This window comes from Hydra vulgaris, chromosome 06, assembly GCF_038396675.1.
Source record: "Hydra vulgaris chromosome 06, alternate assembly HydraT2T_AEP".
Taxonomy (NCBI): Eukaryota; Metazoa; Cnidaria; class Hydrozoa; order Anthoathecata; family Hydridae; genus Hydra; species Hydra vulgaris.
This window is the reverse complement of record NC_088925.1, coordinates 21058095-21070542: the sequence shown is the minus strand read 5'-3', so window position 1 is coordinate 21070542 and position 12448 is coordinate 21058095.

The following is a 12448-nucleotide window of genomic DNA, read 5'->3' as shown; positions in this document are numbered from 1 at the left end:
CTTATCTTAAGGGACATTCTTGTGAGGGCATCATCGAAAGCGGAAGCCAGAGTATTGGAATCTATCTTGTCTACATCGTAAAGTCCAATGAAGTCTTCGTGCTCAACAAGATTTTGATCCACCTACTTAATGCACTGTGAAAATTGCTCACGGTTTGGAGATGTCAGTACATTTATCATCCATTATTGTATAACATTAATTAAGGGATACATTCTTATTAATTTCTCTGAGAATATGAACAGCCATTCTTTTCATGCATCTGAATCTTGCCAGAAATGTATTGATTCTTTTTATTTTCTGCCCAGTGTCAATCCTGGACAGTCATTGCACCGCAATTTTAATAGCTTAAAAAAGTTACTGTCTTCATTATTGTCATAACCACAAAGACCTTGACAAGAAAGAAGGCGAATATTTTATAAAATGTTAAGGAGCATTTTGCTGTTGACCTCCTTGTGCTCAGAGCTAAGTATTTCACCCACATCTTTGTTAGTGAAATGAGTTGCTAGCGAGGCTTCCTTGTGACAAGCTAAATGTGGATGCTTCTTAAATGCTGAAGTGCCTTCTGTCCAATATGAATATCCTTTTTTAATAGAACTAGGGTCTCTTATCGTACTTGACAATAATTTATTTTCTAACTCAGCTGTCATGCAATCAAAGCACAAAGCTGTATTGTTTGCAACTTTATAATGCAGCCAAGTGTAAACTGCACATTATATTCTTCAAAACGAACATTCACTGGAGCTAAGTTTGCGCTTGTCGAACTTAAAAGACTTTGGCGGGTGGAACTTTGATTGTAATACTTCATTAATCAAGGTTTTCAATATTTGAATTAACAGCAACTGAAACTTGTGAAACGATAGCTTGGACGTCCGTTGGAACCCAAGTGCTTCAGGCTGATTCAATTTGACAGATTTTCTGAAGAAACCATCAAGAATTGCTTGTTATTGACTCTTTCGATACTTTCTAAAAATAAAGGTGCGAATTATAAGCTAGCATTTAAATAACATTTGTTTAAAATTTTATCACGGTTGAACTAAAAGCGACACAGAAAGAAAAAAAATGTTAGTTTATATGTTTTTGAATGTTTGCTGAATGTTTGGTAAAATCACTTATGTTAGTAATGATTTATTAATTAGTTAAAATAAATAATTATAAAATAATTTCAAATATAAAATAGTTATAAAATAATTTAAAATGGGTATTAAAGACTAAAATCCTGATTCGCTTCACAGGTCATGAATTGCAAAGCAAAAGGTTTAAAGACCTATGCTAAAGTGTTAAAAAATGAACTCAGTTCGATTCATATTTGCGTAAGGAACCATAGGATTTTACTGTGGTAGTTTTATCGTTAAAGTGACACATGTTATCTGCAAATAAAAATAATTTGCTATGGTATTTAGTAAAAAAGTTTATTGCATCATAAACATACAAAAGATAAAGAAGAGGTGACATTCCGGCTTAAATAATAACAAGTTATTAATAGTATAATTTATTTTTCAAGTTTTTCCACTCAACACCAGTCATTTTCAAATATTTATGAACATAAGCTGGGTTTCCTTTTCTAAAAAAATGCCCACACCATATATATATAAATATACATATATATATATATATATATATATATATATATATATATATATATATATATATATATATATATATATATATATATATATATATATATATATATATATATATATATATATATATATATATATATATATATATATATATATATATATATAAATGGCGAGTAGTAGTCGCAAATAAAACAGGTTTTACAGCCTGCGCATTTAAATTTATAGACAACAAATGAATAAAAGTGTGTAGGAAAGGGATCTTTTGCGGAAAAAAGTTTTGAAATTTTAAATGAAGTAAAGGCCACTCTTACGGTGACCGGTTTATAATATCTTTTAATGATTGCGTTTAGTCTTTGTTTGGTTAAACCAGATATTTTTCCAATATAAGTTTAAAATAATGATAATTTTGTAGGTTTTCCGAACGCGATAAAATGTCGATATTACCTCTGTATATACATATATTTATAAATGTATATATATATATATATATATATATATATATATATATATATATATATATATATATATATATATATATATATATATATATATATATATATATATATATATATATATATATATATATATATATACATATATATATATATATATATATATATATATATATATATATATATATATATATATATATATATATATATATATATATATATATATATATATATATATATATATATATATATATATATATATATATATATATATATATATATTTATATACATATAGAGCAGCCGTGGCGCAGTGGTTAGAGTTTTGGCTCAGAACCCAGAGGTCCTAGGTTCGAAGCCAGCTCTAGCCCAACAAGCGACAATGGTACGGAAGGAGGCGTGAACTTCCTTTTAAATGCTCTCCCGCGGTGCTGTGTGATAAGACCGTAAGGACTTCTGGGAGCACCTAAAATATCTACAAAAAAAAAAAAAAAAAAAAAATATATATATATATATATACAAATTGTTCTCTAAACTAATTCAAAACAAAACTTAAGCAATTGCTGATGGCAATTGAAAATGAATCAAATTTCTTCTAAAATTTTTAATTTTTCAATATACTTTACTTTATTTATATATATTTTTTACTATATTATTTACGAACAATACTAACAATTATTATGTTAGTATTGTTCGTAAATAATATAGTAAAAAACAGTTATTGCAGTTTTTCAAACTTTAGATTGTAATTTGTAATTATTGTAATTTTTTTATCTTTTGTTGTTTTTATTAATCTTATAGTTCCACGTATAACTGCTTGTTAACTCTTATTAAAACAACATCAACATAAAGAATTGAGATTAACTCAAATATAATTATTAGTAAATTGAACCAGCTAAAATTATATTTTTTAGTTAATAGTTTCTTACTATACTAACCAATTCTTAAATTTAACTCTTTAAATTACTAAATATTTTAAAAGTTTAAAAGCTAAATATTGTAAAACATTTTATATTTTATTTATTTTTTGCATTTTCTTGGAAAATGTTATTTTATAATGATGCATTTTTCGGGGCTTAATGCAATACTTACATTATTGAAAATATCAAAATATTTTAAATAATTTAAAAGAATATAGTTCAAAATCAATTTAATGTTTCCAAGGCCTCTTGTTTAATGTTAAATTTAATGTTTCCAAGATAACTTGTTTATCGATATAAAACTCAAGGAACAACCAAGTACAAAGAGAGAACAGGTCCGCCCAAATTAATGAAATTATTAATAAAAAAGAGAAAATATTACTAGTAAGAATGTCAAAAGAAGATCCAAGAAAATTTGCTGTGGCATTAAATGCTAAAGTTTTATCAAATTAAATACCCTTTTATCAAATTAAATACCCAACAAACGTTGTCATTTTAAGGCTTCTTTGTTGGAAGAAAACCAGTAAAGGAATCACTTGTTTCTGTAAAGAGCTGTAAAGCTCGAGTAAAGTTCGCGTTTCATCATGTCATCACTAAGTCTCGATCTTAATCCAACTGAACACTTATGGGATCACCTAAATTTTCAATTTAAAGGTCGAAAACCAAAAGATAAGAATCGTTTATTTGCTTTAATTAAATCAAAATGGTCTAAGATTTCAATAGGTATTATAGTCAAGCTAGTGACTCAATACTGCGTTGCTGCCAGGCTGTTATTGACTCTAAAGGTTATCCAACAAAATACTGGCATTTTGAAACCAAATCTAAATTTTAAAAACCATATATGTTAATTTTAATTAATAAAAGTTAAGTGTGCTTAATTTTTGAACCGTAGAGGAACGTTATCTTTTTATAATTACATTGATAAAAAGTATTTTAAAAAAATATTTTATTTTTAAATAAATAACACTACTAGCTATATTCAGTAAAAGTTTCAAGAATATTAAATGCGTTGTTCAAAACTTATAGCAAAATAAGTAACTGTTCATAAATTTTAGGATGCTACTGTATCATCTGGAGAGTTATTAAGTGGGAAGGTTACAACAAAGGGATAGCCAAAACTACTTTCTTAATTCGTGCACAAAGATATTATTATTTTCAAAAAAATTATATAGTAAAGTATAAGTGTTCAAAATTTCACATAATTTTGATCTGTAGCTTTAGAGAAACTTAAATTTGTAACTTAAAATCAGAGATACTCTATCAAAATTAAATCAAAAATAAGCTAAAATTAAAAATACTCATAGCTAAAATAAAACAAGCAGATCCTAAAGAAATTAATGAACATTCGAATATGGTCCATTGTCAGCAGTTCGACGTAGTTTTGTCATGATTTTGTAACAGGAGCATTGTACAGCATTTATATCAATTTGACGAATGCATCTTTTGATTTGGGTAATCAATTGTTTGCAATTCTTAGCTCCCCAGTTAATTTGTTATACTAACAAACTCAAATATCCAAAGAAATCTTAAATTGGGCTACACTGAGGCAAGTTTGTCGGATTGTGGTTTTTTGATACATATGGGATGTTTTGGCTTTCCAAGAACACTTGTGTTTTTTTAGCATAATACGATGATGCTTTATCCTGCCAAATCAAGTAATTGCTATCTGAATGATACTTTTGAAAAATGAAATCAATATTTTCTTCAAGCATTGATTTTGGTATACTTCTTGATTAATAGCCCAACCACTTGGCTGAAACAATGGCTTGGAAATTCCTCTCTCAGATATGGCAATGTACAGCATAACTTTCTGCCCAAACTTGTGTTTGTATTTGTATTTTAATTTTGTAGGTGTTGCAGAACTTTTATCTGCATAATATCGATCATTTCCTGGAACTTGCGTTTTGGAGAAGGGGAAGTAACTTTCGTCATCCAAAACAAAACATTTACTAGAGTAATTTTGGGTCATCCAGTGGCATTGAGATTTCACAATTGATATTTGTTGTTCAGTGTATTCCGGTGCTCTTGTTTTTTTCGGCAGACTATTCCTTGTTATATCAACAGTTTTCAGATATAAGGCTGCGTACAATTAAACTTTTCTGCAGCATTTCGTTGACTTATTGAATCATTGTTGTTGAAAGGACCGTGAAGCAAATGAAGTCCCTTCTTGTTCATTAATTTGGCTGGTCTTCCACTACCACTTGTACGATTGGTTGTTAAGGATGCCAAAATACGGTAAATAGTTTAAACTGAAATATTTTCGGTTTTAAAATGATTCACAGTAAATTTTTTTCCGGGGATTTGGTGCATTTTGGTGCATAGAACTGAACAATGTGCTCGAGTAGTACATCTTATTTTGACGGCATTTTAAACACAACTGAATTAGCTGATGCAAAGCAAAGCATATGATAAGCTTGTAAACAGAGAAAGTATAGTTTCACATAGGAGTACTTTTCTTTTTTTGACTTTTTCGGTTTGATTTCGGAGGGTTAGAATTATTGTCATTTTTTAGTTATAACCCGTTATATATACACAAAGGACGGCATCACATATTTTAAAACTATATTTATAGTATTACATTGACCTCTTTATAGTATTTTTCACCCGTTATATACTAAGTTCAAATTGATTGTCACGTTTCAAACTTTTTTAGTATTCGAAAAATTTTGAACACGTAAAGCCTTCACTCCCATCAAAATGAAGGTGTTGTAAATTTTGCATGAGCATAACGTTAGAACGCTTAAAAATAGTTAAATGAAATTATAAACCTGTGGATATATTTAAACTTAGTAAAAGATAGTGAATATTTTATAAGATAGAAAATATTTTATTAATTCATTTATTAATTCTCTTATTTGCGCTAACGGCTGCAAGTCTGTTGGAATATTTTTGTTCCCAGGTTTTAAACATCTAAATTTTTTGCAAAATATTCTCAATTTATATAAGCATTAACATACTTAAATTTGGAGTTTTGAAAGTTCTGAAATTATCATAAAATATCAAAAATTCTGGATCTGTCACAGAGTACAGATGCAAAAGACATCTTACCTAAACCTTGTATCAATATTAAACATCTTATAAAGTAATAAAATTCTTTCAAAAATGTGCCACAAGGTGCTACTACTTTCACTAAATTTTTCTAAAGTAAATTTAGGATCAATAAATGCTGAGATCATTATGTAAAAATTGTTTTTTCATCTTTATTTTATTTGTTTAATTCCATTAAAGTTAAAATACTAGAATATTTTTCAATATCTTTACAAACTTTAAACATTTGATCTACATTCAAGTTTTTTAGAAAAATTAAAACTACTATGGTCCAACGTTATTTATCATCTATATATACGACTAAACGGATAAGATAAAATCAATTCAAAAAATTTATGCTGACGACACTAAACTGTTATAAAAAATAAGACCTAAGTTTCACGATGCTGATTGTCTGGTTCTACAAAACAATTTAAACATTGTCACAAAATGGTCAAAGGAATAACTAATGCAATTAAATGTTCTCAAATGTAAAATTATGCAACTTAGTAATGAAAATAGTTATCATGAATATGTAATGAATAATGGAAATACATCACTAACTCGTCAGCTAACACATTTAAGAATAGAATTGACAAATATTCTTTTTCTACAACTGCAAACATTACATCTTTTATTGAAGATGAGCTGCACGTTTATTAATTAATTCGTGCTTTAGTAGCTACAAATATTGACTTTTTAGATGTTTAAAATTAAAGTTTACGTCTTTGTTAAAGACGTAAACTTTAATTATATTAAAGCAATCTTTTTTCTCTTTTTCCCAATTTTGATATCAACTTACTTGCTATGAAATAACAAATGCCTTTTTTTTACTTAAAGTTTATATTTTACAAACCATAAATTTTTGGATAATTTGTTAGTTTTGTTTGTTTGTTTTGTAATTATTTGTCATGTTATCTAAAAAAATTTATTCAAATATATTATTATTGCTATTACTATTTAAAACTAGTCTCAATTTTCCGTAAATGTGTATATATCATGGAAAATTTTGAAAATAAATTTTATTTAAAATGATTGGAACATTACTCATAAGGTTTCTTTTGAATTACACTTTTGACAAGAGTGTGTGTGTGTGTGTGTTTATCTTTCTATCTATCTATATATCTATATCTATATCTATATATATATATATATATATATATATATATATATATATATATATATATATATATAATATATATATATATATATATATATATATATATATATATATATATATATATATATATATATATATATATATATATATATATATGTAACTTTTAAAACACCACTAAATACAGTTTCTCTCAATACTAATAATTTTATTTTATAAAAAGTTTTCGCTGGGTTATGGATAACAGCATCATCAGTTTGTAAAATGTTACAAAAATCTTTAACCGTTATAATTTATATAAAATTGTTACTATTGACGTCAGCGGTTGAATGACTTCTTTTGTTTTTAAATGTAAAAAATGCCCTCCAAAACATAGTTTTTACATATTTGCCAACTTTGGTTCCAGGCTGGCTGTGACAAGGTAGTTTTGATTCGTTTTTTGATGTAAATAAAGATCTTAAATTTGGGTTTAATTTAAATACTGCTCTCTATCCTGCTTTTCGGAATATTTTTCAAAGTTTTGATGAAAGCCCTGATACCTATGGTAAATACGCTACAGGATGGTTATTGCGTTCTGATGGAAGTGTTTTTATTTTGTCTATTTAGATAAAATTGGTATGTAATATTCCACAATAGCTTTTCATCGTACCCATTTTCAATAAACATATCAGTTAAAAAGTTTATTTCATTTTGCAAATGATGTTTCCTACAGATTGAGTAAGCTCTGTGGAGAAATCCTTTAAATATAGCGGTTAAAATATTCGGATCGTGATTTGAATGCGTTTTATTTTGAATTTAATAATAAAGAACATAAGAATAAAATAATAACAACTCTAAAAATCATAACGTTAACAATAATAATAACATTAATAATAACTATAATAATAAAAATGGTATTAATAACAATAAAAATAATGGTATTAATAAAAATAATAATATTTAATTAATAATAATAATAACAATGGTATATTTAAATATGTCTATACTTATCTACATAAGAACATACATAAATATACATAAACATTCACACACATATTAACACATAACACACATACATACACATATACACACATTTGCACACATACATATACCCACACAGGCATACGCACATACACATTCAATCATTGTACAAGGACGACAAAAAAGCTGTACATAAATGTAAAGATTCTAAAAAAAAAAAAGAAAAAATAAATAAAATATACAAGAGAGAGTATTTTTAATAAGACTATTAACAGTGATATATTGCTTTTATTGATGTTATTATTCTAGTAGCTATCCAAATAGTGTTTTTTTAATTTATTGAGAAAATTATATCGAGAAATTGAGTTTTCAGTTTTAAAAGAATGAGGGAGATTGTTCCAAGCATTGGTGCACTGATGTTTAATTGATTCGCTACCAAATTTTACTGTTCTAGTATGTTCTACAAAGATATTGTTGCATGAAGAGGATCTTAGGAAGTGAAAATGTTTGTTACATATTTGAAGGAAAAAGTTCTTGAAGGAAATTGGAAGTTTATCATGAAGATAATCCCATACAAATAAACAATTTAAATAAGTAATATTGTCGTTAAGCCGAAGAGTTTTAGACAATTTATACAGTAGAGAAACATTGTCAAATAGGAAATTTTGAAAGTGAATAATTTTAAGGGCTTTGTTTTGAAGTGAAACTAGCTGGTTTAACGGACCTTTTTTTTTACCCCTAATCTGACACGCATACCTAAGGTGCGATCCAAATATGGCATGATAAATACTCATAAGTGTTTCAAAATTTACGAAATGTCTGATCTTGGCTAACATTCCAACTGATCGGCTTAGCTTAGTCTGTAAGTAAGTTTGATGGTACTTAAAAGAAAGACTCTCATCCATTTCTGAAATATTTGGTATTACATTTGAAGGCTGCTTACAAATAATATAAACTACTAACATTAAGTAAACAATGATTAAAATAGTAATATTAAATAATAAAAAATAATATTTATAACAACTATAATGATAAATAATAATAAGAAGAAATAACGATAATAATAATAACATGTTATTTTAATAATGGTAATAATAATAATAATAACAATAATAATAATAATAATAATAGTGAAAATGTTTGTTACATATTTGAAAGAAAAAGTTCTTGAAGGAAATTGGAAGTTTATCGTGAAGATAATCCCATACAAATAAACAATAGTAGTAGGAAAAGGCCGATTCTGGCACATTTTTTATTTTCTACCATTTATCCAGCCACAATTTTATATATATTTTAAGATGTCCAATTGACCACAACTTTTATAAGTCTAAAAGACTTACTCTGCATGGGTTCGAAGAACCTACTTCTTATGGATCTGAAAAATCTATCAATTCTTTATTGTCAACCCATGAGTTAAACGATTCAGGATATCCATACCACTTTACTAGTGATTTATTTTTGAGTTTGAGAATCGCTTTTTCAATCCTAAATATTTCCTGATTCGTTTTTTGCAGTTCTTGTTCATAAAAAGTTCCTTGTATTGCTTCACCATTATTGTCAGTTATTTTATAAGTTGGAGGATCTGTGTACTGAATTTGTGATATAGCAAAAACTTCTTCAGTCCATCTTGGTGTGTATCCTTTTTCAAATGTTGTCTTCTTTTTAGTTATCCTGACTCTATAATTAATTGAAAACTTTGGTCTTACAGACTCTGATCGTGCATTTCCGTCTAAGTTTAACCAAACAATATTCTTATTCTTTTCATCACTAGCTTTAACTGGTGTCATTTTAATTGAAGAATGTCTTGTGTTGTTTTATTTATTTACCATTTCATCTAAGACGTCAATATATTTTCTAGTAGAATTAGCTGAAAGGTATTTGAACATTTTCTCTTTCATTGTTCTATTCCAACGTTCAACTACACAACTTTTTTCTTCATTTTCAGTTGAGTATAACTCAAAACCTAGAGCTTTAACATGCTTATTATAAAATTCTCGACCTTTATCTACCCAAAATTTTCTGCACTTTCGTTCTTTAAATATTTTATTTAAAGCATTTGCAACATCAACTCCAGTTTTATTCTTTAATGGAACAATCCATCCATACTTTGAAAATACATCTATTACTATGAGTAAGTATTTTATACCGTTGTTGAATCTAGAGAAAGATTGCATGTCGACTAAATCAGCAGCCCATATTTCATCGATTCCATTTGCAATTACTTTTCTTTTTCTGAAATGTTTTATAACGGGTCTATGAAGTTTGTTCGCAAGTTCGTCAGACCATTTCACAATTTTTTCTTTGACTTTTTCGCTGATCGATTGTAGTTTTTTTGAATACCGACTTTGCATGGGTCTTTCAGACCGAGTCCAAACTTTGCTTTAGAAGCGATGACAGGTTTTATAATGCCTCTTTCAATTTTTTCGCGTGTAGTTGGATTTTTTATAGCGTCCATTTCTTCAACCATCATTCTGTCGGCTAAGTTTCTATTTGCAGTATCTATAAAATGTTGATATGCGAGATCATGACAATAAGCAGCATTATCAACTCTATCTATAGGTTTACTCCATTCTTTATATGCGTCAGTAGAAGTGAGTCTCTCATTTAAATTAGTAACAGGACCAACAAAGTTCATTCCAGGTAAGTGCATCTCACCTGGGAATTTTTCCCATGGTAATTTTACTTTTTTAGTTATTGAACTAATAGAGTTGACTAAGTCTCCTCCTTTCTTAGTGGATCTGACAAATTGAGTTTTTGTTGTTGCGCAAATGTCGCAAGTTCCGCGAATCATATTTCTATTGTTTTTGCTGACAAAGTTTTGTTGATTTAGTGTATTTGTATTTTTTTTGCATTTGACACAGTACATTATTTTACATATAAAAAATAATTACATATATAAATATGGATGTTGTCGATTTATCATGGAACGTAAAAAGAAATAAACGAAATAATAGTAAGTTGTTACCTAAAAGTATAAGAGGTATAATTGTTAAAAGTTGGGGTGTGGTAAAACTACTTTACTACTAAATTTGCTTTTAAGACCTGGATGGTTAGATTATAATAATTTACAAGTTTTTAGAAAATCTCTATTTCAGCCTGAATACAAAATATTAAAAAGATCTTTTGAAGAAAAATTACCAAAAGAAGTTATTCTTAATTTGTTTAAGTATCAGGACAAAATAGAAAATCCTGAAGAAGTTATTGAAGAAGTTTCAAAAACGTTTAATGAGAAAAATAGTAAAGTTGATATGGAGTGTAAATTTTTTGAGACAGCAGATGATGTACCAGATCCTGAAGATCTCGATGCTAGTAATAATAATTTAATGATATTTAATGATTTGCAACTGACAATGCAAAATAAATGTGAGAAGTGTTATAAGAGGGAGGCATAGTAATGTAGATTGTTTCTATCTTGCACAATATTATTTTATGTTGCCTAGACAGACTATAAGAGAAAATGCAAATTTTATTAGTTTATTTCCACAAGATTCAAAGAATTTAACTCATATTTATAAAGACCATGTATCGAGTGATATGTCAGAGGATGAGTTTAAAAAGTTATGTAGAACTGCATGAAAGAAAAAGCATGGATTTGTTGTAATAGATTTATCTTCTGAAAAAGATGATGGAAAGTATAGAAATGGATTTGATAATTTTTATATTACATCTGACTATTTTAAAGATCCTTAAGATCTATAGAAAATTCTTTGATCGTTTAAAGATTCTTGATAAATAAATTTTTTAATATATAAAAATGCCTTGTATATATGTAAACGGAGACAGTAGTGAAATAGTAACTAAATTTAGTTATAGTATTGAACTGGATAAAAATAAACAGTATGGAATGGCTCTAGTTGGTTTAGAGACATATTATAGTTTTCCAAATGTTGATTTTTCAAATAACAATTTTAGATTCAGTCCTGATAATGGGGTGACTTGGTTTGATGTTCTACTTCCAGTAGGAGCATATGAGATTGATAATATAAATAAGTATATTGAATTATTTTTAATTAAAAATGGTGATGTAATATCAGGAGTTCCAGCTATAACAATTGGAGCTAATAACAATACATTACGTTTAACTTTAAATATTCAGACAGGATATAAAGTAGATTTTACAACTCCAAACTCAATTAGGACTATTTTAGGTTTTAGTTATCAAATATATTCAACAGGTTATTATGAATCTGAAAGTATTGTGAAAATATTAAAAGTGAATACTATACACGTTACATCTAGTATAGTAGAAGATTCATATGTTGACGGAAAAACACAAAAAATTATATATTCATTTTTTCCAAATGTCGGTCCTGGATATAAAATTGTTCAAGAACCGATTAATTTAATATATCAACGTGTATTGTTAGATTCGATTTCAACATTAGTAAATACAA